Source organism: Fukomys damarensis, unplaced genomic scaffold (genome assembly GCF_012274545.1).
Source record: "Fukomys damarensis isolate Sample0158 unplaced genomic scaffold, DMR_v1.0_HiC HiC_scaffold_11, whole genome shotgun sequence".
NCBI lineage: Eukaryota > Metazoa > Chordata > Mammalia > Rodentia > Bathyergidae > Fukomys > Fukomys damarensis.
Genome location: NW_022900923.1, coordinates 26209927 through 26215989, shown reverse-complemented (window position 1 = coordinate 26215989; position 6063 = coordinate 26209927). Strand labels below are relative to the sequence as shown.

The 6063-nt window shown below is 40.3% G+C and overlaps 1 protein-coding gene across 3 annotated transcripts in view; it reads right to left on the bottom strand.

Annotated features, from left to right (window-relative positions):
• The window catches only part of Rgl1 (ral guanine nucleotide dissociation stimulator like 1), a 260886-nt gene that overhangs the window by 114761 nt on the left and 140062 nt on the right, over positions 1-6063 (bottom strand). The gene's annotated exons all lie outside the window — the stretch shown is intronic.

Here is a 6063-nt window from a genome sequence, read left to right as displayed (position 1 = left end):
CACAAAGGGAGCGCGGCGAGCGGGCGGCGAGGAGGGGCAGACTCCTCCCCACGCCGCTCCGTGATGTCAGGCTTTCCTGTTTGTGCTTGCGAGCGCACTCTCCCTTTCTTCAATCCCGTGGATAAAGTCAGCATGAAATCATTTCTCCAACTCTGAAGGGATCGGGAAACAACCCTTTCAAGTTTATCAGGTTTTCCTGATGGCTACCAGGTGCCAAAACAGAACCATGTGTGCGATGGGGGAGGGGGATGCGAGCGTGTGTGTCTTCTCCTTCCTTGACCAAACGAAGGGAAGCGAGGACCAGAAATATTTGTTATCTATTTTGAATTTAGAATAATTTAAACAGAGTGACCTTGGTGAGAGCAGCAATTGTAGAAACCAGGAAGTTGTTCATTAGGACAAAGGATAAGTAAGGTCAGAGGATACCTGGATATCCAAAAACCATGCCCAGGGCCCCCTGTCCTGCACCGCAGCCAACAACAGGAAATTGCTCTGGACTTCTTTCCGCCACCCACTCCAATAAGGCTCAAATACTGTCAGTGGCTGCTGTGGGTGGGAAGGGGACAAAGCTGAGAAGGGCTTTGCTGTGCCTGACAGTATAGAAAATGGGACATCGATGGCCCTGGAGGTCCTGACAGTCTCTCGGAGTAGCGCCTTGGGCTGACTTGGCTGTGTGTACAGCACAGACACAGCTGGACACGCGAGGGAAAAGCCCTTCTTCACAGGATGCCCCATTGGGAATTTTATCATACAAAGATCAGTGTCAGGATAAAAGATGATTGCATTTCCTAGATCTAAGTTTTAATAAACCAACGGCAAGAGATACAATCAAACTTGGCACCTGCCAGAATTCCATGCCAATTACAAAAGGCTTTAGGGCTTGCACATGTGCTTTATACCACTCACCCTAGATGAATTTAATTACCTTTAAATTAAAAGGTGGGTGGGGGTCATTAGCATGGACTTTAGTTAATATTAAATATATCCTGAGCTGCAAAGTTAGAAAACCAAGTGTGCTGAGTTTCCCAAAAGAGTAGAACAAATGACAGACAGACACATCAAGAAAAACAAAAGGATCTTTGGACACTTGAGAATACACCTTCAAGTCACTCAGTTAAGTTCCCCTTAAACAACCAGCCCCAACAGGGCTCAGTGACTGTGTATAGAGAAGAATGCTCCTTTCACCATACTGAAGTGGTTGTTTTTATAAAAACAAAAAGGAAGACCACACAGACTAGATCTTTCTGTGACGACCAGGACTGGGTGTGCCCAGGGCCAGGAGAAAGTCATGAGGGGGCCGTACCTGCTAATCAATGCTTGGGACCCCAAGGACCTGTCTGGAGATACTGAAGACCACAAAGGAACTGGGGACGGTTTAGCAACCCATAAGATTACTTTCACCACTACTGTAAAAGGATTTTTGTGTGTAGACTTAGGGATTACTGAAAATTTTCCACTTCAGAGACATCAAGAAGTTTTTCAGCCTCACCCCACTCAGGACCCCCTCCCTGGACAGGGCGGCCGGCAGCACACAAGGCCCCACTCAGATTTCAGATCTCACCCTCCACTCCTCTCCAAACTCCCTGCCTGGCCACCTGGTGTGTCAAGGGTACAGCCATGAATCCAGCTTCAAATCCAGGGTTACAGCAAGAGTGAACCTGGACACAACTTCCCGGCACCTACACTTCCTTATCCATAAAATGGGACAAAAATGTACTTCATAGAATTTGAAAGAAGATTGAGATAATGTACACAAATCATCTATTACATGGCAAGTGATCAAAAAGTTTCATTCTCTTTACATTATGATTCCTCTAAAATTATATTTACTTAAATTTCATGAAAAGTTGTGCTATGTGTATGCAATGCAGGGAAATCTGAAGTCACGTTGTCTCATGGAATTACATTAAAATTTCAGAAAGCCTATAATCCCAGCACTCTGGGAGGCCAAGGCAGGAGGATCACAAATTCAAGCCTAGCCTGAGCAATTTAGCAAGACTCTGTCTCAAAATTTTAAAAAACATTTTTTTAAAGGGCTGGGGATGTAGCTCAGTGCAAAGGCTTTGGGTTCAATCCCCAGTACCCACCCCCAAAAAAATTCCAGCGACTTTTTAAAGAATAATTATTTGTATTCATGTCTGATAACCTATATAATTTTGTACAAATCTTTTCCTGCAAAAGTAAAACCAATAACAACCAAAAAGACTAGCTTTAGACTATAGAGAATAATTAAATGTTGCAGTTTTTATATTTATTTAAAAATATTTCACTTCTGGGCAGTGTAGTCAGTATTACCTTTTCACCAGTACATCTGGGTTAAAATACTCCTTGTCAATATATGGGAAAGACAAATCAATAAATTGTTTAAGACTCAGTTTTAATTTATTTACCAGATTAAAGTATGCATAACCTAGCATGGTCCTAAGAAGACAATTTGTTTTTAGCTAATCAATAATGTTTTAGTTCTCAGTGTATTCACTTAGTCTTAGCAAGTTGTATACATTAAATATGTTCAGAACTGTTATTCATACCTCAAAGTCATTTGTTTAAAAAAAACATGTCTTGAATATATCAGTGTAAACTGATAGGAAATAACAAGGCCTTCTCTTTATCATCCTCAAACTCAGTATGGACTATAATGTGCTATGCCCAGTCAAAAAATTTAGAGGTAAATGCTCCCAAGAAGATAATGATAGCAATAACTGTCTGAAGAAAGGTAAATAAGTGATGGTCCGGATTTTCCTTTGTGCTTTTAGACTACATGGTATAAACTGTCTCTACCTGCCTCCAAGCATTACCTAAACAGACTAATTTGAAGACCATTCCCATTCATTAGTGGTGGATTTTTAATGAAATTGATAATACTTTATTCATAATCTATATCTTCAGCTATTTATAGATTTTTAAAAACTTGGAGGAGGAAATATGCAAACAAATCTGTTACTTCTTAATTCTTCCTCCAACAACAGCAAAGTATTATGAAAATTCCAACTACTTAATCCTTTGAATGGCCTTATAAAATGTATCTCCCTATCTCTTGGGTTTGCTTACCAATTAACTTTCCATGCTCAGTTTCCCACTATCATCTGAGCACTCTGTTATGGTTGTTTCCAGCTAAGAAAACTAGGGTTGGACTGGGGGTATAGCTCAGCGGTAAAGTGCATGCTCAGCTTGCATGAGGCCCTGGGTTTAATTGCCAGCATCAAAAACAAAAAACCATGCAGTCGCCACATCCACCTACTTTTGACTGAATTTTCAACATTGCTTTGCAAAGGGTAAGGAGCCAGTCATGCTTGGTTAAAGATGAATGGTCTTTTGAACACTTGTTAAGCAGTAGGCAGTTGCTTTTATTTTCTGAGACCAAACTGACTTTATTCATTATTGCAGAAATACTCTAAGGAATTAGTTAAAATTCTCAATGCCCTGTTATTGGGTTCTTCTATTTAGGCAAGCAAATTACAAGCCAATTTTAGACAGACCCTACTGCAACTACAGAAGAGGCTGCCCTAGGGGATAGAAAATGAAGACAGAGAAATATGTATGTGCAAATTGTACTCTACAGGTGGCAGGTCAAAGGCAGGGGGTTCCTCTGGCCATGACTGCAAACATTTGTCAACTAGTAGCTTACCAATTGTTGGCATTACTCTTAATTGTTGATGATGCCCTCCTGAGGAAGTAGCTGAGTACTGGGATACTATTTGTAAATTGGGCTAATAAGCATTGTTAGCTCATCTAATTATAGATTTCTCAAAAAGAAAAAAGGACATACAACCAGAAATTTGTTCACATGATTGAGAACATCAAAGCACAACCATTAGCTCAGACATAATGCCGGGTTGTGAGGTATGTAATAAACCACTGCAAGGTGGGGAGATGAGTAAGTGACTTCATGCCATGAAGGGCTTTGACCAGTTTTCTGGAAAGAATTATTGTCAAAGCTGCAGGAATCTCCTTTTTCCATAACAATGGTATTGAAATGGTACTGACAACTCAGATTAAGGAGAACAGTTGTAACAAAGTAGCTGAGAGTAAAGTTGTCTCTTCAGTCAGGGACAACTAGACTTGAGTCCCGAATCTACCACCTACTCCAAGGCAAAGCCTTTGAGACCTCTAAGCCTATTAAACACAACACACACACACACACACACACACGCGCGCGCACACAATAAACATCATCTCATCTTCATTGGCTCATGGTAGGAACTAACTGAAATAATCCCTATCAAGTCTTAAGCACAGAACCTGGCACCATGGCGAACACTCAACATTATTATACGTTAGGTCAAAGAAATGTAAAAGTTAGAGGAGATTATATTAAAAACTAGACCCTTTGAGTAGCTTAAGATGTAGATTGAAGCCAAAATTCATGATACAGTGATAAGCATCAGTTCCACAAACTGTTCCATTAATAAGCAACATTGACTGGGTGGCTTACACAGCACAGAAAAATACTGTTTGATTTTCTTGCCCGCTTTCCTCCATCCCCTGCAGAGTTCACTGAGTGCTCTTTTCAGATCACAGTACCACCTCCTCCTGTTCTTAAACCCCTCCCGTGACTCCTCATTGTTAAGGAGAAAAGCCTGGATGCTTTCCACATCCCACAGCCTGCTTGGGCTGGCCTCTGCTTAGCTCTTCAAGCTCCCTCTGCTCCGCTCTATCTGTGCTCTCTGATTCCCTCTGCTCCATGCTTTTGCCAATGTCTTGCACATATCTGGCTTCTCCTGTCAGAGCCTCTGTGCATATATTTCTACCTACCTGGTGCCTCTTTTCCTTTCCCCCTCTCATTTGGGTTAACTATCCCCATTCATGTTCTTTTATCTTTGTTGCTCCATCAGAACTATATAATTGTAAGATTATTTGATAAATATGTTTCTCCCCTTAGAGTCTATGAAGGCAGGGATACTGACAATTACTTCTCAACATGATATACTGGCACCTTACACAGTGCCGAAGGTGTAGTAAATGATAGATAGAAGCCATGCTGTGAAATCAGTAAATGCTTAGTTATTATAACTGAATGATATAAATAAATCATAGATATTGCTACTATCTTAAAGTTGCCCATACTTTAAACCCAGAAAAAGGATATAAAGGAAATGACTGAAAAATTATTTTACAAATTCAAAGGTTAACAAGTACAAATTAAGGATCAGGACAGACCAAGAAGTGTGTTGTGAGAGACACAGAAAACCCATCAGGTGTTCTCTTAAAGGACTTCCAGGCACACTTTCTGTTAAGGCTGTGGTAACTGCTGCCTTTGCAGAAAAAAAGAAACATGTCTTGGGAGGAAGTGAGATCTTCCAGTAGAAAGAATGGCATGTTAAAAGACATTTGGTTGGAGAAGTGGACCATATAGTCCAGATAAGTGAGAGTAGATAAAGGAGCCAATTGGTAGAGATTTTTTTTTAATTTTTCTTAAAAGATAATTTAAGACATTTAGAAATGGGAAGAAAGGAGCTAAAGGTGTAGGGAAGGTGGGATGGATAGGGGAAGGGTAATAAGGGAAAAGAAAAAAATGGGAGAGAATGAAAAGATGAAAATAAAGTGTTTGTAGATGGGGAGGGGAGGAGGGGGTGAAGGGAGGTAAGGGGAAAAAATGAGAATCAAGACTTGCCATGTAGAGGTACAAGGTCCCAACAATGAATGTAACTGTACTGTATCCCTAAAATGTACCAATAAACTCAATTAAAGCTGAAAAAAAAGATAATTTAAATGATGAAACAGTATCAATAATGGATTCTAATACTTATCCATACATTACCTTCAAGTGGAAAAAACACAAAGGAAAGCCTATTAAAGTAATGTGCATACCAAATAATTAACAGTCATACTAAGTAAGACAACATGAGGGTTTTGAAATAAAGAAATGAGCTGGGCATGGTGGCACACGCCTGTAATCCCAGCACTCAGGAGGCTGAGGCAGGAGGATCGCTGTGAGTTCCAGACCAGTCTCAACTATATAGTGAGATCCTGTCTCAAAAAACAAACAAAAAACCCCCCCAAAAGAAATAAAGAAATGAATCTGAGCGCTACCTGGGAAATAAATGCAATCTGACAATAGCT